This window comes from Theropithecus gelada, chromosome 1, assembly GCF_003255815.1.
Source record: "Theropithecus gelada isolate Dixy chromosome 1, Tgel_1.0, whole genome shotgun sequence".
Lineage (NCBI taxonomy): Eukaryota > Metazoa > Chordata > Mammalia > Primates > Cercopithecidae > Theropithecus > Theropithecus gelada.
This window is the reverse complement of record NC_037668.1, coordinates 47,827,993-47,853,307: the sequence shown is the minus strand read 5'-3', so window position 1 is coordinate 47,853,307 and position 25,315 is coordinate 47,827,993. Positions and strand designations below refer to the sequence as shown.

Genomic DNA, 25,315 nt, shown 5'->3' with positions numbered 1-25,315 from the left:
CCACAGCGATCATGGAGGAATGTGCCCCAAGGAGCCTCTGTTAAAGGCATGGCCTACTTTGGACATGCAGCAGGAGCAGGAATTAAAACGTTGCTGTTTTTTCACTGCAGCGTAGCCTAATCTAACTTGGCTAGTATAGCCATGAATGTTTGGGTCTTTGAGCAAAGGTGATGGTCCCAGGAATAGAATCTATGGTATCTGAAGGGAGCAAGAGGTGGAAGAAGGTGAGATTGGCCAGTGGGTCCACTAGAATATAAGCTCTAGGAAGGCAGAGGTCTTTGTATATTTTGTCAACAATTGTATTCCCAGTGCCTTAGAAGAGAACCTGACAATCAGCAGGTGCTCATTAAATGCTGAATAAATGAATGAATGACCTGAGGTGAGGCAGGCAATGCAGAGGCAAGAGGCCTGAAAGGCAAAAGTGAATGGTTCTGGAAAGGACTCCATAGTCATTCATTTATAAACTCTACAAGCATTAAACACTCATCATGAGAGATCCCCATGTTAACCCAATAATTTGACCAGAAAAAGCCCACTGTAAGTGAATCTACTTAAAACAGGGACCAACATGTCATACAAAAGGGTGAATGAAAAAAAGATTTTAGTTGGGATTTCATTTTGAAAAATGAGACTAAAAATATGAAAATAGAATCTTATATTGGACCAAAATAAGATTATAGTTACAACCATGTGCCAAAACTTTCAGTCCTCAAAGGACAAATCAAATATTGATTGGTTTAGCAGGGCATGATTTTCCTGAACAAAATTATATGCTAGTATGATACGACATTTTTAAAAAGGTCATATTTCACTGTCACAGCATAATGATCAAAGTTTCTTATCATGAACTCATTGTTGTCCATATTCTCTTCTGTCATTCTCTGGCCTAACTGCCAGATTCTCATTTATCTATGGCCTTGTGTAGGACTAGGAGTCCTCCAGTGTCTTCTTTGATTGGCCTTACTAACTCCCACAACTTTCATGTGATGTCAGTTTCACCATGCAATCCTTCGGCTTTGTATGATCAGCGGCTTACCCCACATGACGGAGAAACTGATGGACACGGATATTGTGTGAAGGGCAGGGATCAATGCTGGTTCTGAGCAAGAACAGACATTTATTCAGGGACTACTTTTGTAAGTGGACAGTCTATTCATGTTCTCTATTAGGATGACATTTTGAAACACCCACAACCTTGGCCAGGCAAGGTGGTTCACCCCTGTAATCCTAGCACTTTGGGAGGCTGAGGTGGGCGGATCACCTGAGGTCAGGAGTTCGAGACCAGTCTGGCTAACATGGGGAAACTCTGTTTCTACTAAAAATACAAAAAATTAGCCAGGCTTGGTGGCATGCACCTATAATCCCAGCTACTCAGGAAGCTGAGGTAGGAGAATCACTTGAACCCAGGAGGCAGAGTTTGCCGTGAGCCTAGATCGCACCATTGCACTCCAACTTGGGCAACCAGAGAGAAACTGCATCAAACAAACAAACAAACCAACCTACAACCTCACATCTATGGGGTTGCAGATAATGATTAAGCAGACCCCTTCATGGGGCCTGAATAAAGAAGTGGGGATACTACGGTGAACCAGGTAGACCCATCTCCTGCCCTCCAGCCACTCCCCCAGTGGCCACATTCTAGGCTGGGTTGGGACCATCACTCCAGCTTCCTGCCCTAGCCCTGGGTCCTGCCTCTGTCTCCACAGTGGCACCCATGGAAGGAACCTCTTGGCAGAGAGTCCCGTGCCCAGCAGTTTGATCCTCAGTGTGGTCATGGGAATAGGGAGAAGAGTTTTGTGCTGAGACACCCTGGGACCCTTGCCTTAGGAAGATACACAATGTATGATCTAGCAAATGGTTTTCAGATTGGGGACTAGGATCCCTCCAGACCCCAGTGAGGATTCAAGAGGTGAGATTTCAATTTCTCAGGTTTGTTAATTTGTCTGCCTTTGTTAATGTCTCTTCCTGAGATCTTGATCTGACCACGGTGCTTCCCTGCTCTGTGACTGTTCATTGTGTTAACTAAGCCTGACTTGTTCGTGTCAAATTCAGCTTCTCCTCACAATTCCCCTTTGCAGCCTGATTCCATATTTCTCTTGCACTCTGACTCTGTGTTCCAAACTAGAATATGTGCTATTCCCCAGACATCTGTAAGCCTCAACTTTGCACCCTTGTTTATGTTCCTCCCTCAACCCAGAGCCCTGTGATCCCATCTCTGGGTTTTGAAATCTACTCATCCTGCTGGGTCCTTTCAAACCCACCTCCTCCATGTAGCCTTTCCCTACCCCTTTGTCTAGGAGTGATTGCTCCTTCCTCTGGGACCCTAGGATCCAGCTTTGCTCAGCTAAATCCTGCTGTAACAATCTCCATGCATGGAATGGTCTTAAGTTCTCTTCTAGAGGGTGGCGCTGCCGTTTGCTATTGCTAGCTCTTTGAGCTCTCCAAGACTTAGTTTTATCATCTGTAAAGTAGAGATTAGTAAAACCTCATGGGAGGCTGGGCATGGTGGCTCACGCCTGTAATCCCAGCACTTTGGGAGGCTGAGGCGGGTGAATCATCTGAGGCCAGGAGTTGGAGACCGACCTGACCAACATGGAGAAACCCCATCTTTACTAAAAATACAAAATTAGCCAGGCGTGGTGGCACATGCCTGTAATCCCAGCTGCTTGGGAGGCTGAGGCAGGTTAATCGCTTGAACCCGGGAGGCAGAGGTTGCAGTGAGCCGAGATTGCACCATTGCACTCCAAGCCTGGGTAACAAGAGTGAAACTCCGTCTCAAAAATAAATAAATACATAAAAAATAAATAAAACTGCATGAGGAAGGCACCAGGTAAGGGAATGACACAAGACAAGGAAGAAACTAGGTACTACTCTTTGTCCCTCTTTCCCCCACCCCCATGTCTAACTGTTCCTTCTCTGCTATTTTTGCAGGCTCATCCTTGGGGCCAGGACTACAGGGAGGCAAGTGACCAGATGCTGAAGACAAAAATTCTTCCAGGTTCAAGCTTGCCCTGCCCTGCTTCAATGCATAAGCAGTTGACTGAACAAAGATATGCCTCTGACTCAGCCCTTGCCTCTGTGTCTCAAATCCAGGAGCTCTTCTCCTGAGTGCTATTTTGCATAAGCTTGGGTAATTGATGACCATTGGTTTCCCCACTTGAGACTGCAAGCCTCTTGAGAACAGAGACCCAACATGCCGCCCAGAGCCCGGCATGAAGTGGGCACCCAGTGATCCAATGGTTTTCATTCCTTTCCCTATTTCCACCCTTTCTTGTCTGTTGATTCAAACTGACACTGATCGACCAAGGCCTCCTGCCCCTCCCAGCCCTGCCTGTACTCACGCTCTGGTCATGTGGGAAACACTTCCTTGCTCCTCTATGTCCACCCACATAGCCACATCCATCCATGGCTTCCTCCAAATCCGCACTCTAGCATCACCTCCTTGAGGAAGCCTGCCTAGCCCCACACAGAACACTCCTGATCCCAATCCCCTCTCCCTAAGGAATCCAGGAACCCAGAGGGTTTCATAGGATGGAGGACTTGTGCACCCCTGGTGACCTGGAGTCATACTCAGTCCAGTGACCCCACTGGGCTGTTCGCCAGTTCCCCCAGGGATGTCTGTCAGTTTCCTGTTTAGGTGACCCTCTTCTTGGCCTTGCTCAAGCCCCTTCCCAGGATGCCTGTGAGACTACGAGAACCCTATGTCTGCATTGCCTGGTCATTGGTCACTCAAGGTTGTGTTGTACAGGGAACCACCAGGGGTATTGAGAGAAACCCAGGTAGGTATTCAGCAGAGAGGACCCGAAAAGGAACCCAGGCCAGCGGCCTGGAGGAGTGCTGCCCCTGAGCCTCTGGGTGCCTCTTCCACTGCCTTTCTTTCTTCAGGGCTGTCCCTTGCCCTCATGGACCTGGCCTCTCACAGAGCCATAACCAGCATTTGCATCATTGTCTGGTAATGAGAGGCCAGCCAGTCAGTGAAGGTGCTGGCTCAGAGCAGAGTCTGGAGCAAAGTCGCAATGAGTGAGACAGAGCAAGCACAAAGGTGCTTCTTCCCTCTGGGCCCAGGGGCTGTCAGGTGAGTGCGGACCGCGGGGATGGGTGAGTGGGGGCCGCTGGGATGTCTGAGTGGGTGTCCTAGCCCCTTGGAACAGAACACCGATGTCATCACCCTGGGTGGGGCTCCCTGTCTTCTACCTCCTCCCTCCAGCCAGGACAACTTTACTAACAGCCTAATGGCCAATGTCTAGAGCACCTTCTGAGAGCTGTGTCTGGCCCAGATCTGGGGGTGTCTTTAGCTCCTTTTCTGTGAGGTCACATATAAGAGTTTCCTAATCCTGAAGCTAGGGCCAAGGAGGCTGCTCAGAGCCTGAGCCATTTCCAGGTCAGGAGCCTTGGCTCATCTCAGACCAGCAAGGCAGTGGGGTCTACAGGCCACCTACCCAGGCATGGTGACCACCAGCCCTGCACCATCACCTGGATGGGGCTGGATTGGAGACAACCGAAGCACTATTCCTGGAGACAGATGCCAGCCAAGGCTGGGTGAGGGGATGAGGGCCCCGCAGCCACACATCAGACCTTGGGGACCCTGCCCAGCAACCTTTGGATCAAGTTCAAGTCACAATCCTCTGCATGTGCACACGTGGGCACACAAACACATGCATGTCCCTGCACTCTTAAATCCCTGCACAGCAGCAAACACACATGCACCCACAAACATGTAAACACATTTATATACACACACCACAGACCTGCTTACCAACTCATGTAGTTCACGTGATACACGTCACTACCCTCCAGAAAATCCCCTTACACACACATGCCCTAATATACCTTTCTTTTTTTTTTTTTTTTTTTTTTTTTTTTTTTTTTGGGGTTTTCCCCTTTTTCTAGAATTTTCTTCCACCTTATCTATTTGACGAGCTTCTATTTATCCTTTAAAACCCTGGGCAACACTGATCTCCCCTGCTTTTCTCAGCCNTTTTTAGTAGAGACGGGGTTTCACCGTGTTAGCCAGGATGGTCTTGATCTCCTGACCTCGTGATCCACCCATCTCGGCCTCCCAAAGTGCTGGGATTACAGGCTTGAGCCACCGCGCCCAGCCCCTAATATACCTTTCAAGAGCATATGCCTGCGTGCATTACACGCACACACATGCACATGTACTCAGCCCCACCGGCCAACCCAGCTGACCACAGAGTCTCATGGCCTTATGGCCTCTTCGCAGGAGCAGAAAGACCAGAGCTCATCTAGACCCCTTTGAGCCTTGTCCAGTCCCCATAAGCTGGCTGGGTTTAGACAGGTGAGCCCAGGGAAGGGGCTGCGCCCCAGCAGAGAAGACTTACTTCCTAAGTCTTAAAAAAAAAAAAAGGAGGGAGGAGGTAAGGAAGGACAGGAGGGAGGGAGGAAAGAGAGAGAGAGAGAGAGAAAGAGAGGGTAATAAAAGAGAAAGAGAGAGAGGGAAAGAAAAAGAAAAAGATAAAAAAGAAAAAAAAAAGAAAGAGAGAAAAAGAAAGAAAAGGCAAAAGAAGGAACGGGGTTAGGGGGAGAGGCAGGATGGTGTGTGATGCCTGTTGCTCTTCAGAAGAGAGGAGGGAATGGTTCTGGCCCCCGCCCCACAGGCCTCCTGCTGCTGCCGCGGTGCGGGCGGGCAGGAGCACGGGGTGGAACTGTTGGGGCTGCCGCAGATGTTATGGTGGAACTTCCAGCGGAGGCTTGATGTGTTAGCAGACGCCACACTGCACCCGCTGCTGAGTTCCTCTCCCCTAGCCGCTTCCCTCTGCCCGGGGACCTTTTCTTCTTCCCCTCTTACCTTGCAGAAGCCCAGGGACGCGGGGCTCAGAAAAGGGTGTGCGTTTGGCCGGTGGCTCTGGGGACGGTCACAAGCTGCCGGGCATCCGAAGGGCAGCAGGCATGAGCCCGGCTGCCGGGGTGGGCACCCTGCAGGGCTCCTGACTACCCCAGAGCTCTGGAGTACAGACGAGGGATGATGGGGGATTGACCAGGAGCTGGTGGAAACAGGTGGCAGGGATGGAAGGTTGAGAGAGGGAGGAAGGAGGCAGAGACAGAGGAGAGAGACAGAGACACAGAGAGGAGATGCAGAGACTCACACACAGAAAAAAGAGAAACAGACACAGAAAGCAAACAAGAAAGAGAAGAGGGAGCAGGAGAAGGGGTGGCGAGGGAGAGAAAGAGAGGAGACAGACAGAAAGAGAGAGAGAGAGAGCAAGAGAGAGAGAGAGCGAGCCGGACCTGAGTAGCAACATGTGGCCATGCTCCCTCACTTCTTATGTTGAAGCATCCTGGCATCCTGGGCTCCTCCCCATGGTGCCTGCATGGTGTACCCACCCTGACACACATGCACATAGACACACAAACTTACCACAGACACACACGCACACACTCATGCATGCCCTTGCCCACCCAGAGCAGCCCCCTTGTCTAGCCTCTCCTCCTCACACAAGTGGGGCCAGCTCTTACCTTACCCCAGAAGCACACGTGTCTAGGTACACACTCCCTCTCTCCACGGCCACAGTGGTTGCCTTCTGCACCCAGTGCTGCTGGAGGTGCGGCCCGGGGCTGGGCTCCAGTGCCCAAGCCCTGCGCCCGCTGCCCTGGCAGCTGGCTTGATCAATGCCCACATTGCGATAGCTGTTTAGGTGGCCTGCAGGAAGCCGAGCCATTTGTTTTGTCAGAGCGTAACCATGACAATCACCCCATACGCACACACCGCTGGTGCTGTTTCCCCACCCCTCGCCCTTCCCTCCCCCTTCTCCAGAGCACAGGAGAAAGCTGGAGGCCACTTAGCAGCCTCAGCTAATTCCTGCTGGGGCTGAAGGAAAGGGCCTGGCCAGTGATAACAGTCCTGTGGGCAGCTCCTTCCTGGGGAGTGGGGCTGCCTCCAGGGAATTTCAGCACTGTGCAGAGCCTGCATGGGCCAGGGATACCTTCTGCCTGTGCAGGAGCTGGCCCCTCTCTGTCTCCCTGCCCCCTCAGCAAGTTTAGTTTTTAGCCAAGTGTTACAGGCTGCCAATCCATTTTCCCCCATAAGGCCACAGTACAGCGAACAGACAGCATTGGTGACCGTGGTCGTGGGCAGGTCCTCTGCCGGGGCCTTTGGCCATGCCTGTTCACCCTTAGAGTCCCAAGCCATCCCTTGCTGCCCCTGGCCATGCCAAAGCCACACGGGAAATTGCTAGGATTCTAGGTGCAGCTCCTGGAGGCATCAGACTGGAGGTCTGAACTCTGGAGATACAAAGTTAGGTAGCCCAGAGAGCCAGGGGCTTGTCATAACCAAGGAAGCCAAGTGGCCGGCTGGGTTAGGACTGCAAAATCTAAATTCAGAGCCTAGAGTTACAGAGTTCAAAGTTGAGAGATGCTTCAGAGGTACAGGATGGAGCAAATGATCACACGACTCATTTAAGCCTTATAAAAATCCTCAAGAAGAGGGCCTTTCTTTCAGGTTTATAGGGAAATTGTGATTCGGAGGGGCAGAGTGACTTGCTGAAAGTACACAGCCAGGAAATGACAGAGCAGGGATTCAAATTCACAGTGATCCCAACACTGGAAACTCCACTGCATTTTATTGGCCTTTTACAGCTGTCACTGTGTGCTGGGCACCGCACACACGGCCTGGAAGAAGTGCATCTCACTCGTTCTGGTCCAAACCCTGGGAGGTGGATGATATGCTATGTTCATTTCAAATATGAGCTCAGATAGGTGACATGACTTTCCTAAGACCACACAGGATGTGGAAGAGCCAAAGTTGGAACCCAGGTCTGTCTGATGCTACCTCTCCACCCTACCTCCTTCTCCACACAGGAGGCTTCATCTGGGACTGATGGTCAGCCCCCTCTTCTGGACTCTCTGCCTAAGGAGAGTGGAGCCTGAGGATGGGATAGGGGTAGTGCGTGGACGCAATGGGAAAAGGGAGCACAGATGTCATGTGGGGTGCAAGAACTCCCTGCTGGGGTAACAGATGAAGTGTGATCTTAGCCAGAAGTCCACAAACCACTGATTCCCCATTATGGAGTGACAACTTAGGGTTCCAAAAGAGTTTCGAGTCCCCCCCAGAACTTCACGAAATATGCTACCTGAAGTCCCAGGACTTCCCCATCTATGAAGGTGCTGGACAGCTGAAAGGGAAGCCCCAGCAAAAGAACCTTAGAGAACATTCTGGAGGAGGAATTTGAGGGGACTGCTGGGCAGAGGGAGTGAAGGGGGTGAGAGGAAGGTGAACTAGACAAGGGCAAATGAACTTCTCAGGCTTGGCTGTTTTGCCTGGACTACCTCCGAACCCCTGCTGAGATGTTGGATCAGCCTCTAGAGAGAAGCAAAATCGCTGTCACGGGCTGAGGAGAAAATGACTGGTTGGGTAATGAAAAGGTGCCTATGTCATATAAGGACTAACCAAGGATGAGACAAAGTTTACCTTCAGTTCGATACTTACACTTGTTCACCTTGAGGCGGGCCTTGGAGAGTGCTTGGGGAAAGTGATGAGTAAGACACAGATTTCCAGGAACCTGGCACACAGTTTCCCAACCAGATTTTGTCCCACTCAACAGTTCCCTGAAGCCTTTCTGCGTGCATTATTTTATTTAACCCTCGTCATCACCCAGTGCAGTAGTTATCATCAGCCCTGCTCCGTATGGGGTGGGGACTGAACCTGAGAGCTGAAGTGACTGGCCTGTAGTTATAGCCAAGAAATGGCAGAGCTGGGATTCAAACTCAGTTTTCCATGACTCCCAAGTCTAGCGCCCTTGCAACAATGCTACACGACCTCATGCCTCTTAGAGTGGCTATGAGTCACTTTTCGGCTCAGAGAGTCCTGGTTCCTTGGAGACAGGGGACCGGGGCTTGGGGACATAGCCACTTAGAATTCTAACCCCCACCACCCCCAAATACCCCCAGGCTCCCAAAGTCCAATTCTCAGTCCCCCACGAGTTCAAGATCCCTGTCTCCCAATGAACATGGGACCAGAAGTCTGTATCCACTGGTTATCCTTTTGACTCCTCCGTCCCAAGCCTGGAGTTTACATTTTAGGACAAAAACTCTCTGGGAGAACAACGTCAGCCTGGTTGAGTGGATACGAGGCGTGAAGAGGACATGAGAGGTGGCAGGAGACAGGGGACCTGAGATGTGAATGGTGTGAGTGGAGAAGGCTTCGAGCTGCCTCTTCTTGAAGGGTTCAAGATTTTCTTACCCCATTGTATTAGTTTCCTGGGGCTCCCAGAACAAATGACCACAAACTGGATGGATCAAAACAACAGGCATTTATTCTCTCATATTTCTGGGGGCTAGAAGTTTGGAATCAAGGTGCCAGTGGGGCCGTACCCCCTCTGAAGTCTTCACAGAAGAACTGTTCCTTGCTTCCTCATAGTTTCTGGCAGTTGCTGGCAATCCTTGTCATCCTGTGGCTTGTAGCTGCGTCCCTCCAACTTCTGCCTACATTTTCACGTGCCTGTCTTCCCTGTGTGTGTCTCCATGTCTGTCTCCAAATCTCCCTTTCCTTTCTCACATAAAGACATTCGATTAGGGCCCACCCTAACCCAGTATGACTACGTCTCAGCTTGATCACATCTGCAAAGACTCTACTTTCAAGTAAGGTCACATTCACAGGTACTGGGGGTTAAGACTTGAACATATCTTATACCGTGGAATACTATGCAGCCATAAAAAGGAATGAGATCATGTCCTTTGCAGGGACATGGATGAAGCTGGAAGCCATCATCCTCAGCAAACTAACACAGGAACAGAAAACCAAACACCGCATGTTCTCACTCATAATTGGGAGTTGAATAATGAGAACGCATGGACACAGGGAGGGAAACAACACACACCAGGGCCTGCGGGTGGGGACGAGGGGAGGGAGAGCATCAGGACAAACAGTTAATGCATGCAGGGCTTAAAACCTAGATGAGGGGTTGATAGGTATGGCAAACCACCATGGCATGTATATAACTATGAAACAAACCTGCATGATCTGCACAGGTATCACAGAACTTAGAGAAAAAAAAATACTTGAACATATCTTCTAGGGAGACACAATTTAATCCACAATACCCATTCAGAGGAAATAAAGGACACAGGACAGGCATAATTCCAAGAGGCCAGGCTGCTGAACTTCTAGAAATTCGGAGACGCCAGGAAAGGAAGTAGCAGCATAATACGGTAATTAAATGTGGACTCTGGTACCAAATAGCTTGGGTTCAAACCCTGGCTTGATCATTTCCCAGCTGTGTGCACTTGGGAAAATTACTTAACCTCTCTGTGCTTCAGTCTCCTCTCTGTAAAATGACGGTACCTTGAAGTGTTGTTATGATTATTAAGTGAGTTAATATTTGCAAAGGGCTTAGTAAGCACCATACAAGCGTCTGTTAAAATAACATGCAATGTTAATAAACATGCAATGTTCCCTAGATGAATATTACTATGTTATAGGGGTGAAACTGAGATCCATAAAGGGGAGATGACTTCCCCCAGGTCACCTGGTCAGGCTAGCCAGGGTACAGGCCATTTCTGCCTCCTTCCTTCAGGATTGCCCTCTGGAGAGGCTAAATCTCCTTCCTATTTGTTCTGCAGTTGGAGAATGCAAGGTGGATGGTCTGGAACGGAGCAAGAGAAGAGAGGTGGGTGAAGAGGTGAAGAGGGAATTCAGAGGACAGAAGCAGTAGATTCCTCCTGCCTGCAGACACGCACCTCTTTTCCCACCCAGCCCTCTGTTTACAGGATTGAAAGTAATTGTGCGGCTGTTTCTGCCCACATGGAGGGAAACAAATCTCTGGAATGTGTAATCAACACAGTCTGGATAAGAAAGGAAAGCTGGTCCTTCAGTGATGCAGGCTGGGGGTGCAGAGCAGGGCTGTCAGAGAGACTAGGGAGAGTCTAGATGGGGGACAGGGGCCTAGGGGTGGCCCTTTCCCTAGAACAGCCTAAGTAGGGTAGCCAGGCTTCATAGGCATTGCATCTGAGAGGACCCCTGCCTCAGTCTTAATTCCTGAAGGGGCTGGACCCAGCCAAGTATGGATCTGGGGTATGAAAGGGACCAAACGCAAGTTTTGGAGACAGTTGGGCTGATATCACATTCTTGGCAAACAAACAAACCCTCGTGAACTCCCTTTCTCTCAACTTGCCTGTTCTAATCTCTTACCTGGTCCAGGAAATTGCATGAATTGCCCTTGTTCTTTATCCCTCCCTGTGTCCATGTCCTTTGCTATGTGATTTGGCAGTTCTTCCTCTAAAAAGGTGGAATGTTGCTCTCATCCCTTCACCTTGGGTTCAGCCTCATGACGTAGCCAATTTAATATTGGTGGGAATTACGTAATTAAAGGCTGATAAAGGGCTTGCCTGATTGGGTTGGTTCTCTTGGGACTCTGCCCCTGTTGCCATAAGAAAAATGTGCCAAAATTGGCCCACTGGTTCCAGGAGGAGAATAAGACATACACAGAGCAGGACTAAACCACCCCAATCAAGCCCAACTGAAATCAGCCAACTGTAGATTCATAAGCAAGTCCTGCACAGCTCAGCACAGCTATCCAGCAAAGCCCAGCCAAGATCAACCAATTCTTAGCTAATCTAGAGATATGTAACCATCAATTATTTCTTCTTTAAGTCACTGAGTTTGGAGTGGCTTGGTATGCAGCATTTTCTGGCTATAACTAGGGGGTATTAGTCTGCTTTCATGCTGTTGATAAAGACATACCCAAGACTGGGAAATTTACAAAAGAAAGAGGTTTAATTGGACTTACACTTCCATGTGGCTGGGGAAGCCTCATGATCATGAAGGAAGGCAAGGAGGAGCAGGTCATGTCTTACATGGATGGCAGCAAGCATAAAAGAGCATGTGCAGGAAAACTCCCCCTTATAGGAACCATCAGATCTCATGAGACTTACTATCCATGAGAACAACATGGGAAAGACCTGGCCCCATGATTCAATTACCTCCTACTGGGTCCCTCCCACAACATGTGGGAATTTGAAATGAAATTTTGGTGGGTACACAGCCAAACCATATCAACTACCTCTTGTAGATTTCACCTTCCTCATGTCATTTGGGTAGGTCCTCCTCTCCATTCCCCTGGCATCAAGCCTCCTAACAGCTTCTTACCTGATCTCCCTGTCTCTAGTCTCATAGATTTCAGTCCATTCCCCACACTGTAGCCAGATCTTTGTAATATCTGTTAATCTCTTTTCTCAACCCCCCCGAAGCCCTTCATCAACTCTCCCATGGCCTTCCATAAAAAGTTCTACTTTTTAGCATAACATTCAAGGCCCTTTTTGATCTGTCGTGATGTCTGGCCCTGCTCCTATGGACTCTTCACTCCAGCCAGATAGAACTATTTGTGGTTCCCTGGACTTGGAGTCTCATACCTCTGCGATTTTACCCATGTCAATCCCTCCATCTAGAAGACACCCTGCCCCTTCCCCATCTGGCTCTCTTCTACCCGTCCTGCAAAGGAGAGCTGAAGCATCTCCTCTAGGAAGCAGGGCCATCCTGTTAGATTACCTGACTTAGGGGGCCACAGAGTCCCATGCCCAGCACAGGTCCCCGCCCACAAAAAGTGCTCAATTAATATACTATTGGATGAAGAAGTGAATGAGACCTCAGAGGCAGCATCATGTCTCATGTACACTTGTATTCACGATATCTATTGCTGGTCTTGACACATAGAGGGGCTTCATAATTATTTGTTGAATCAGCAAATGAAAGAACATATGACCCTATTACCTCAGTACCCCCAAAGAGTCACGGCAAGCTACTCCTCTCCTCCCCAGAGAAGGTGGCAGTGTCAGGGGGTGGGGAAACCTTGGCACCTGACATAGGTGGGAAGAAGGTGGGAGCGAGAGCATGGCATGCCAGGGGGCTGGTTGGTGGGAGTCATCTGCTCTGAGTCCAGGCAATAAGACTTGCATTTTCTGTAGGGAATTTAAAAATAATTCAACTAAAAGTCAGTTTTCATTTTATTATCGCCTCGTGGTGTTATGTTAAAACAAAGCACTGAGAAAATAATCCTCCTCACTGACCATGCCAGTGCCTATGCCTTAATGCCCCAGTACAGGGAGGATACACCCCCTTCTAGCCCTGATGTTGAGTCTGTCCCACCAGAGGACAGCCTTGGAGAGACAGGACAGCTGAGAATCCATCAAAGGGGTCCTAACAACCTCAGTGTATCCAGCCTAGGTTACAAAGGCTTATGCCCTTGGTGTAATGCTATATAGCTTGGGTTGGATGCCAGGCAGCCACAGGCAAGCTCACAGAGCACAGAGCCAGAAGGTGGCAGAGGCAGGGTTTGTGCCCAGGTTTCTGTGCTACCAAAGCTCACACAATGCACCTTCCAGGTCCTGTCTGTAGCTGGTCCTGGAGCTTGGTCTCCTTCTGGCCACTGCCGGCCCCTTTGGGCTTTGGCTGAAGGCTCAGCATTTGTTGAGAAGGGAGGAGTCAGGCTGGAGCCTGCCCTCATCACCTTTGGTGGCAAGAGCCTTAGGAAAGAGGTCCTCCCCGGCTTCAGGGACCAGTCTTTACTCAGAGCCACCTGGCACTCACCTAAATAATGATACTCACCCCTGGATCCCTGGGGGTCAAACATGAGTCCTTGTTCCATCACTGGCTATTTGTGGGAACCATTTGTCCTTTCTGAGGCTTGATTCTCTTCTCTTTAGGATGGGGTTGGGAGTTCCTGTCTCCCCTGGCGAAGGACAGCCCTGGCCACTGGGATGCTTTCTCCAGCTCTGCCCTCATTTCTCTCTGGGACAACTGCAACCGCCTCTCGTGTCCTGCTTCCCCTCAGACACCCCACAAATGCTCTCGATGCAGCAGCCAGAATGGACCTTGCAAAGCATCAAATTCAATCTTAAGACACCCCGATTAAAGTGGTCAATGTCTTCCCATTGCTCTTGGATGAAGACACAATTCCTCTTCACCTCTGCCGACAAGAACCTGCAGGTCTGGTCCCTGCAGATGGCTCCCATTTCATTTCCATCCACTCCGCACCCTCCAGAAACACTGGATCCCTTTCAGGCCTTCATCGGCTCTGGGCTATCTGGGTTTTGTTTAAGCGATTCCTTTCACCCAGAACATTCTTCCCTCCTCCCTTCAATTAAAGCCGTAGTTCTTCAGGGGTCAGCTCAAGCATCACTTCCCCAGGAGATCTTCAAGGTCAAATCCCCCAATCTCCAGTTCTCATGCCCTGAGTACCAGTCCCTCTGTAGATTGTGTAGCACTTATCACAACCGCAATTTAGCATTTTTGTTACGGAACAACTTGGTGAATGTCTTTCTCCTCTACTACAATGCAAGCTCAATGAAGGCCAATACTTTAGCTCTTTTGGTTACTTCCTCTGCTATGCCTCGCTTGGTGCCTGCACCAGGTAGGCACTCAGAAAATATTTGTAGGTAAGCGAGAATATTTGAAAATATTTAAAGTAAGCGAAATGAAATGAAATCACTGATGAAAAAGACCTTTATCAAGAATAAAAGGTACCCATTTGGAATTATTATTATATCGACTTAATAGGTGAGAATACTGAAGATCCGAAACGTTAAGGAAATTACCTGTCTCCTGGCTTAGTGGCAAAGCCAGGGCTGGAACCCAGACATAGTTCCTGGCACACAGAGGGGCTTGATCCTTGCTTACTGAGCTAACGTGGGTCCTGCCTCCAACTTCAGCAACCTGTACCCTGCACCCTGCTGTCTCTCCTGGAGGCAGGCTGCCTGGAGTGTACACATGGCTGCTGGCAGGGGTCGGTGCTGGCTGGAGATGACTGCTCTGTCATCAGGTGCCTGTTTCTTATTCATGATCTGTTGCCATTCATAGTGCCTTGGTACAAACAAACAAGCAGCGACAGCTCCTGGCTTCAAAGCTGTCCTGGGGGCAAGAACACAGCCTGGCCTGGCCAGGGGCCCCAGGCAGCTCACTGATGGCAGGGAGAGCCAGGGGCCAGACAGATGCAGGCGTCTCAGAACAGGTGGCTGATCAAGGCAAGGGAGGGCTGCTAGGGGGACAAAAAAGGGCTGAATCTCTGAAGCTATCAATCTTGTACCATGCTCTTCCAGCTCTTTAAAAATAGACACATGGCAAAAACAAATTTTAAAAAAGGAGGAAAACAAAGGTGAATAGATTCTTTCAAGTGTGGTGAGGAGCACTTCCATATGTTTCCTGCCTTCTGGTCTCTCATGTTCCCCCCACCTCCCCAAGGAGAAAAGGATAGTGCATTTCTAGTGCCTGAAATCTGCAGGCCCCCTGGGACATTGTGTCAGTACATTGAGGACCTACCAGGTACCTGGGGCTGTGTTTTTACACATGCTGATTCATGCCATCCTCAAAACAGCCCTGAGAAACAGGTTTGAGTGTTGTTTGTTTTGTTTTAATTCAACCAGTATTTGAGCATCTCCTCTGTGTAGACATTGGCCATGATTGGTCAACCTGATAGACATTGTCTTCACCATCTGGAACCTACACTCCACAGCAATGAGGCCTTTAAAGTCTTGATAAGTGCTGCAAAGGGAATAACTTGAGTCATTTGCTACAGAGTCACTAGGGTGGGGGACTGGGATTACTATGCTGTATTGGGAAGTCGGGGGTGCTTCTCTGAAGAGTGGCCAGCCAAGCTGAAAAATGCAAGATGAGGAGGAACCCAGCTCCCAGCTGTTCAAAGGGTGGGGCAGGGGAGGAGCATTCAGAGACAGTGGGAGCAGTAATTGCAAAGGGTAGGAAGGGGCTCCGTAAACCCAAGGAAGAGAAAGGGGATGAAACGGGTCAGAGCAAAGTGAGAGTGACCCCCACCAAGGAGAGGGGCAAGTAAGAGGTCAGAGGGACAGATGGGTCACTGTAAGAGGTGAAATATTACTCCGAGAGCCATTGACAGTCACTCGGGGTATATATAAAGAGGGCAAATGTGCTTTTGTTGCGTTTTATGAGCTCATCCTGGCCACTGGGTGGAGAATGTGTTGGAGTAGGGGAAGCTGGGAGAAGATTCATGGAGATGCTACTGTGGTAATAGATAAAAGATGGTGGTGGTGGCAAGGGTGGGGTAGAGGACAGAGAGCAGTGGATGGATTGGGTGTGGGTGAAAGGGAAGAGAAAGAATCAAGGGTGCCTCCCCAGTTATGGGTTTGTGTAATGACATGGGTGGTGGTGCCATTTGTAGAAATAGGCAAGGCAGGAGGAGGACCAGTTGGATGGTGGCATTGGTGGGAATCTAGAAATTTGTTTAGGATGCAATGAGTTTATAGCAAATCATGTATCCAGGTACAGACTGTAGTTGAATGTATTAGTTTGGAGTTCAGATGACACTGAGCTGGAGATGAAATTCAGGAGTCATAAAGCTATAGCTGGAAATTAATACCCAGCAACAGGATCCTCTGTGAGCGTCAAATGCAGGTTCCATGATAGCAGGCACCATGCCTGTCTTGTTCATTGCTCTCTGCCTGGCACCTACAATCTAGCACATGGCAGGCACTTGAGTCATTATTGAAGTCAGAAGGCAGAACATAAAAGGAAGCCACAGACATGATCTCTTCCTCCAAGGAAGTTATACTAGGTGAGGCCACCCAGAAACAAACACAGCCTCAAATACATAAAACAGTCACATGACTATCAGGGACCACCATTTGTATGCAACATGATTGACATTTTCCTTAGCCTCACAGAACCTGCTCTGGTGGGTGGTCCAAATTAATAGGTTAAGTGCACTTGTGAGGAAAATGTTTATAAAGCGCTTGAGAACAACTCTTTTCAAGCCATTAGAAGTACCTACTACAGGCTCTATATCAGAAACGTTTGATGGGCTTATGCACAATTAATTTGTTTTCCTATAGCTTATTAAGCATGACTTTGTCACAGCACTTGTCTGGTTGTATTGTAGCCCTTTGGTTTGGAGGCATCCTTACTCCTCTTCTCCCCACCCACCCTGTACCCACTCATCCACCAAACTTGGAGCTTTGCAAGGGTAGGAGGCCTTATCTGATTTATCTTTATAACTCCAGGTGTTGGCTGGGTGCCAGATATCTAGCAGCTAACAGATAACTCATGCCCATAATAGATAATAGAAACTTGATGGGTTTATTGCATAAGTGAATTCCTAGCTATTGAAACAGATTCTCCAAGAATATCTCTTAGGTAATGCTTCTTGGAATTACTATATATGATCCGGTGAAAAAAATCTATATTTGTGGTTTTAAAACTCACTACATGGTAGCTGTGGAATGTGGAGTAAGTCTCTTGACCTCTCTGGGCCTTGATTTCTTCTAGGCATAGCCTAGAAATGTCTGCAACGCTTGGTTTCCTGCTGTCTATAGCATGTACCCATTTGTACGTGCTCATTTGTTGGGGGCGTAGTGCTCCTGAAGCCAGTACAGGCCACAGAGGTAGTCACAGCCTCTGCCTGGGGAAGGAAGACTGGGTAGAGGAAGCTTTGGGCGCCAATGCCCAGGGCCAGAGAGAGAGAAATCTGTGGAGTGCCTTGTCCTGACATAGACACATGGGCCAGGTCTGGGCTCTACTGAGAAAGGCATTGATATGATGAGCACATATTATTCTTATAATTAAAAAAAAAAAGTTATCCATGGATAGTCCATAAGCAAGCATGGTTGATTCTCCCTACAGAATATCTCTTGGGTCCGAACACCCCTCATCATCCACCCTGCCTCCCTGCAGGACCGAGCCCTAGCCCCTTTCCTGGCCCCCATGGTGGTTCCTCCCTGCTCTCAGCAGCCCTTCATGCCTCACCCCACTGTGCACTCGTTGCTTGGTAGCTATAAATTAAATGACATCCCTGCTCTGCTTAAAATACTTTGGGGATGACATCACACTCGAAATAAAACTGACTCCTCACCACAGTCTTGAATGACAGGGCCCAGACTCCCTGACAAACTTTACTTTCTACTTCCCTGTCCCTAACCTGTGTTCCAGCCACTCAACCTCTTCTCAGTGCCTCAAGCCCAACCCTCAGGTCCTCCCCTTACTCTGTGCTTTCTGACAGGGATGTTATGCCCATTACTTTGTGCATAAATGACTAAATGTCACCTCCTCAGAGAGGTCCTCCCTGACCACTTTATCCCAATGCCTGGTACATAGTGAATGCTCAAAAAATAGTCGTTGCATGAACAAATTCTTCCCAACCTGCATGGGCCCCAGTATGGCTCCCACATGGGGAGGATAGAATGGGAAGAGAGGCCACTTTGACATCTTGAGGCTTCATCTTGGAGAACGCTAAACTATAGCATCCCATCCTAGACAGCAGTTTGAGCATCCACAAGAACTAGACCCAGCCCCGCACAGACAACCACAACGGCATGGAGCTGTCCAGCTAGCATGGACTTGTTTGAGGGTATGTGCAGGACAACCCCTTCCCCACTCTCTGACCTCCAGAAATACTCAAAGGAAGGGATTTTATAGGCATCTGAGGTCCTACCCAGCTGGCGGCAGCCCCAGGCCTGTGGGTTTTGTGCATTCATGTTACTGACACTTGCTAATGGTTGCTCAGCTTCTGCTGTGGTTTGGGTATTTGTCCCCTTCAAATCTCATGTTGAAATTTGATCCCCAGTGTTGGAGGGGGTGCCTAATGGGAGGTGTTTGGGTCATGGGGGTGGATCCCTCAGGAATAGATTAACGCCTTCCCTCGGGGGTGAGTGAGTTCTTGTCCTATAAGTTCCCAAGAGAGCTGGTTGTTGAAAAGAGCCTGACGCCTCCCCCATCTCTCTCATGCTTCCTCTTTTGAGACGTGATCTCTGCACACGCCAGCTCTCCTTCACCTTCTGCCATGAATGGAAGCAGCCCGAGGACCCCCAACAGAGGCAGATGCCCAATCGTGAAGTTTCCAACCATCGGAATCATGAGCCAAATAAACCTTTTTTTATTCCTTTATAGCAATGCAATATGGACTAAGACACCTTCATTATGGCCCTTTGCTCTCAGTAGTAAATCAAAGTCGAGTTTCGATTTAGTAAGTGCATCTGTGTTCCTGCCAGTCTTGCATCCTCACACGGGAAGTCAGGATCAGCACACGCTTCTAAAGTTGGCTCTGATAGAGACAGAAGGCCTTACTGCAACAATATGACTTAGTTCTGGAGAAAACGCATGAGGCAGAGAATTGCTTGAACCTGGGAGGTGGAGGTTGCAGCGAGCTGAGATCACGCCACTGCACTCCAGCCTGGGTGACAGAGTGAAACTCCGTCTCAAAAAAAAAAAAAAAAAAAAAAAAAAAAAGAAAAAAAGAAAAAAAGAAAAAGAAAAGAAGCAAATAAAACACATGAACAGAATCATCTCTCACAAGGGTTTCTGGAGAGAACATGTGAAAACACTCATCTCTCCCAACTGCTTCTTTGCTCGTTCCCTTTGCAGACATTCCATGGCCTGTGTAACATGGGCAAAAAGCATAAATGAAAGTGGCTTCTGGCCTATGCCGAGTCTTTTTCAAAGAGAAAAAGGAGGGGATAGTGCTTAGGAGCTGAGGGATGTCCGTTCACCTATTTAACTCACAGACATATGCCAGGGGAGCACCTGTCTGCTCTGGGTCCTTAGTCCCGGCTATGGAATTGGAGGAAACCAGTACATGCTGGCAGAAGAGCCCAGGGTCCAGCCAGGACCATCGTCCAAGCAAATGCAATCATGCAATCCTCCTCCTTATCAAAAAGCATTTGTATTTAGGGTGGGGAAGAGTCCAGGGAGAGACTGAGACTGGTGGCTTCCTGGCCAAAGATGGCCCATGGTGATTTTCATGGCATGTGGGCTAGCAGCTACCCCTGTGTCTTCTCAGTTGTATTTATGAGAATATATGAACTCATTACCTAAGGGACAATGGGCAAGTTACTGGAACTCGATATCCTCCTCTATAAAGTAGGGATGGTGATACCTGCCTCGTGGGGTTGTCATGAAGACAGAAGAGATCAGGTAGGTCAACGGCTCAGCACAGGGCCTGGCACAGGCCAAACTGCCTCTTCCCTCACCCCACGCAGAGTTGACATAGAAATCTTCCTCTATCTGCATTGCACGAGACTTAAGAAATTTAGTTCATTTCAGATAAACCATCCTCTCCCAGGCCAGGACAGCCATACTTTTCAACATCCAAATAGGTAACCCTTGGTCTCAGCCCTACCAAAAGAAGCAGGACATTGGCATGTCACTTTCCAAAGATGGCTAATCCAATTTAAGCATCTACACAGAAGAACTAGCAACACCTCTCTACAGGGCCCTGTTTGTGGATTCTCAATAGTGATGCCAATGAAGGCAGCTGTGATTTGTTGTACACTCTCGGGGCCCCAGGAAATTTACACTTATTAGCAGATCTGGTCCTTACAAGAGCCTCAGAAGATAAGTCTTTATGATGATCCTCATTTTGTAAATGAGGACACTGGATGCAGAGAGGTGAAAGGAAGTAGGAGGCAGAGCTAAGATTCGAGCCCGGGATGCCTGCCTCTTTCCTCAGTACCATGATACTGCCTCTTGCTGCATGGAGCTTTCCACTACCCGCTCTAAGATGTGACTTCTCTCTCTCCACCGAGGAGCCTCAGGTCCCCATGGTGACAGTCACTATGGACATGTGGACAGACTTATGGGCTGGGCTAATTGATCTGTGGTTCCCCTGGGCTCTCAGAGGAAATTGATTGCAATGATGTATTCCCAGTAAGCTTGAAGGTGATTTTTCTCCATCAGATGTTTGTCGCTGTGAACTTGGATGCTGGGTGCAGTCCCCAGAGAATGGAGAAGTCTGATTTGATATCCCTAGGAGCAAGCCAGGGCCTCTGAGGAGCTAGGTCGTTGCCATGGCATCCGCCTTAGCCCTTCCAAGGCTGGGCCCAGCCAGCATGGTCCAGATAAGCATCAAATCATGCCTGACTGGTGGCAACGTTGCCAAGGGGATGCTGGCCCTAGAGATGCTCTGGCCCTGTGAACACTGGAGAGGAGCCAGTGGGAAATGGGAACAGGGGGTCAGAAGGACAGCTCTCTCCTAGGGGCTGGTCCTCTGCTCCTGAACAAGTCCCTGCCTGTAAATGCCTCCCACCATGCCTAGCACAGTGCCTGGCATGCAGTGCATGCTCATGCTTTCACTCAAGCATTCAACTCATGTTTATTGAGCACATCTATATGCCAAGCCCTGGGGATACAATGAGATAAGAAACACACAGTGCTGACCCTCATGGAGCTTACATTTTAGTGAAGGAGGGAGCCATCGGTTAGTACAACAACAACAACAACAACTGGGATGACAAATGCCATCAAGAGAGCTACAGGGTGCTTGCCTGCCCTAGGAGAATTTGAGCTAATCAGGGAGGTCAGGACATCTACTTGAATTGAGATCTCAATGAGTGAGTGTTAACGAGAGGAGGAGGAGGAGAAGGAAGAGCCTCCCAGGAGAGGGAACAGCATGTGCAAAGGGGAGCACATGGGCTGGAGCAGCAAGAACAAGGAGCAGCATGAGACAGGCTGATGACCAGACCCCATGGGGCCTTCAGACCATGCTAAAGAATGTGGACTTTTATCTCAAAGGAATTCAGAAGCCTTCAGAGAGCTGGTAAGCAGGGGAGATGTGATGAGATCTGCTTTGAAATGATCACTTGGCTGCCGAGTGAAGCTTTGGAGGGAGGGATTGGAGTGGATATGGAGTCGTCAGAGGTGGGGGGAAAGTGCTCAACGGATATTTTCAAATCCATTTTTAAAAGTCCATTCCCCAGTCTGCCTTCCTCACTGCCACTGCCTTGGCTCAGGCCCCCTCATCTCCTCCACACTGGATGCATGGCCTCTGTTATTTTCCATCTGTTAGCCACCTCGCACGTGGCCAGCAGTTTCCCATTCAAAACTCCAGCTCTGATCATGTCCTCCACGATTACAAGCTGTTCTGTGTCTTCCTTCCCTCCGCCTGAAAGGCAGAGCTCTGTCATTGAGGTTGCAACTTCCCCGCCTGCCTCTCCTTCCCTCTACCCCTCTTCCCCTCCTCCCCGCAGCTTCTGGAACATTGAGTTTATTTCCAGGTGCTGCTCTCTGCCCGGAATGCTCTGCCTCATCCTTTCAGAGCTGACTGGGAGCAGAGTTTTTCCTGATGGCTCTGCCCCTGGTTGACCATCTCTCTTCTGTACTTGGACCAAATCCCGATTTATATCCACCCCGCCTCTTTAGAGGAGGGAGAGAATTGATGGGAATATCTACCCAGACCAAGTTTTTTTTTGAGATTGAGTCTCACTCTGTTGTCCAGGTTGGAGTGCAGTGGCGCGATCTCTGCTCACTGCAACCTCCGCCTCCCAGGTTCACGCCATTCTCCTGCCTCAGCCTCCCAAGTAGCTGGGACTACAGGCACCCGCCACCACACCCGGGTAATTTTTTTTGTATTTTTAGTAGAGATGGTGTTTCACCATGTTAGCCAGGATGGTCTTGATCTCCTGACCTTGTGATCTCCCCCCCTTGGCCTCCCAAAGTGCTGGGATTACAGGCGTGAGCCACTGCGCCTGGCCCAGGTTCTTAAAAATACATAAATTCATCTCATCCTAGTAACAATTATCACGTAAAGAAGATATTGTTATTTACAATTTTGTAATGAGGAAACTGAGGCTCAGAGAAGGGAAATAACTCATGCAGAAAAGTATGTGGCAGATGTGGGGTCTATCCACCCTAAAAACCCATGTTCTTTAAACCATGGCAGCTGCCTCTTCCTGAGCTAAGGCAGGGGGTATCACTGGGCCTCCTACAGGGTTTGTTGTACCCGGGGAGGGAAAATATCAGAAAACAATGTAACTAAATAAAGGCAAACTTCTCCCTCTCTCTGTAGCTGCCCACTCTAGAGATTCCTCTACCTTGGACAATGATATTAATAGTTTATAAGTTATAAATGTTTGTATGTTATAAATAACATGAATATATTCTGACTATATCATGAGTATGCATAAATGTCAGACTCTGTGAACCGCTTAGCTAGCATTATCTCAATAAAAACTTTACAAGAACCTCACAAGGGAGTTGTCATAATCATGCCTCTGCCATGGAGAAGAAATGGAGGCTCAAGCCCTCATCTACAATGCAAAAGGCTGCACTGGGACCCAAGCCCACCATCCCCACCTTTATGAAATATGTCTTGTATGGGTACAAGAAATGACTTGTCCTGGGTCTCCAGGCCAATAGGGGCCCAACCACTTTTGTGGTCCTCACAGCTTTTCCCAGAGTTCCAGCACCTGCTCCCTCAGCCCACTGTCTTCCCATGCTTTTGGATTTCCCTATGGAAAGGAGGCAATTTTTACCTCAGTCATTGTACTTCACTCATCTTCCCATCCATCCATCCGTCTATCCATCCATCCATCCACCCACCCACCCATGCACCCATCCACCTATCCATCCAATCCACCCATCCATCCATCCATTGGCCCACCCATCCATCCATCCATTCATCAGCCCACCCATCCATTCATCCATCTATCTATCCAATCCATCCATCCATCCATCCATCCATCCATCCATCCATCCACACACCCATCCACCAAGGCTTTCACCCACCCACCCACCCATTCATCTACCATCCATCCATCCATCCATCCATCCATCCATCCATCCATACACACACCCATACACCCACCCACCCATTGATTTTTCCATCCATCCATCCATCCACCCACCCACCCATTGATTTATCCATCCATCCATCCAATCCACCCATCCATCCATCCATTCATCGGCCCACCCATCCATCCATCCATTCATCATTCCACCCATCCATTCATCCACCTATCCATCCAATCCACCCATCCATCCATCCATTCACCCATCCATGCATCTATGCATCCATCCATCCATCCATCTACACACCCATCCACCAAGGCTTTCACCCACCCACCCACCCACCCATTCATCTACCATCCATTCATACATCCATTCATACATACATACACACACCCATACACCCACCCACCCACTGATTTATCCATCCATCCATCCATCCATCCATCCATCCATCCATCCATCCATCCACCCACCCACCCACACACCCATTTGCCAATCCATTCACTCACCCACCCACTCATTCATCTATCTATTTATCCATCCATCCATCCACCCACCCATTCATCTATCCATTTATTGATCCATCCACCCACACATCCATACACCCACCCACCCATTGATCTATCCATCCATCCATCCTTCCATCCACCCACCCACCCATTCATCCACCCATTTATCCATCCATCCATCCATCCATCCGTCTATCCATCCATCCATCCATTATTTATTAATACCTACTGTTTGCCTTCCCCTACTGTGTGCTGGGGCTACACAGAATAAAAAGGCAGAGCCCTCAAGGAGCCCACAGTCTCCCCAAAGAGACAGCGCTCACACTCCAAAGCAACTGGGGCTAATGCAGGGACCAGTTAGAAAATCTGATTTCTGGAAGGGCCCAGTAAGTCACTGAAGATTGGTGGCCTAAAGGTGTGCTCGGAAAGTTCTTATTTTTCTCTACTGTCAGTAAGGGCTGGGGCAGATGTTGCAAATTGATAGGAAGGGAATGAGCTCAGCTGTTGCTTGTCCCTCGTGAACACCAACAATTAGAAAGCATCTTGCAGAGTCTGGGCAAAGTCGTCATGGTTGGATTTCCCCTGTGCCAGGCAGCTTGCTGAGATTGTTCTAGAGGCAGATTGTCACAGCTCCTCTGTAGGCATCAGCTCAGGAGGCATTGCTCACTTCTCACTCTTCCTGTTGACACGTTTGCCAGTGGGGTGGCTGCTAGGCAGGCTCTGCCTTCCTTCAGAAGCTGCTGTAACAGCTGGCATTTACTCCATGCCTTCTGTGGGCCAGTTTTTTATATGCGATGTCCTCACTCTTTGCAGTGATCCTGAGATGTGGATGCATTATCCCCACTTTACAGGTGAAAAACTGAGGCTCTTTGAGGGAGATCAGGTGGCCAGGCAGTGCAGCGCAGGGTGGGAGTCTACGTCCGTCCGACACAAGCCTGTCTCGACTCTGTTACGTACCATATTTTTTCACTACCAGGCAGCCCTGCCTGCAGGGTCAGTAGTAGATAAAACTGTGACATCTTCTAAGTTTCTGGTCCCTTTGGTTCTGGGGATGAAGGAAGTCTGAGTGGCCCTGAGAGGTACAGAGAGAGGAAATGGGAGACCACTAGATACAGCTCTCAGTGCACATAAGATAGTGTCAAAAGTTTAGAATCAGAATCCTTTCACCTAAGTAAGATGCTGGTTGGATTTCCAGACTGATCCATAAAATCTTATTTGACCCCTAAATACTTGCAGGGTTACTAGTTGTATTTTAACTATGACCAACTCTTGTTTATAATTCTGTTGCTATAAGAAATGTGTTCTGAGGTTTTACTCATCATACCAGCAA

The 25,315-nt window shown here is 48.9% G+C and overlaps 1 protein-coding gene across 2 annotated transcripts in view; it reads right to left on the bottom strand.

The window, feature by feature from the left end:
- VWA5B1 (von Willebrand factor A domain containing 5B1) overlaps positions 1–6,658 on the bottom strand; it is a 63,638-nt gene extending 56,980 nt beyond the window's left edge. The window contains exon 1 of one of the 2 annotated variants that reach the window (XM_025403177.1): positions 6,478–6,658. The gene's annotated coding sequence lies outside the window, so the exon portion shown is untranslated. The remainder of the gene's footprint in view (positions 1–6,477) is intronic. The other variant, XM_025403169.1, reaches the window with a different exon arrangement.
- Between the last annotated feature and the right edge of the window lie 18,657 nt (positions 6,659–25,315).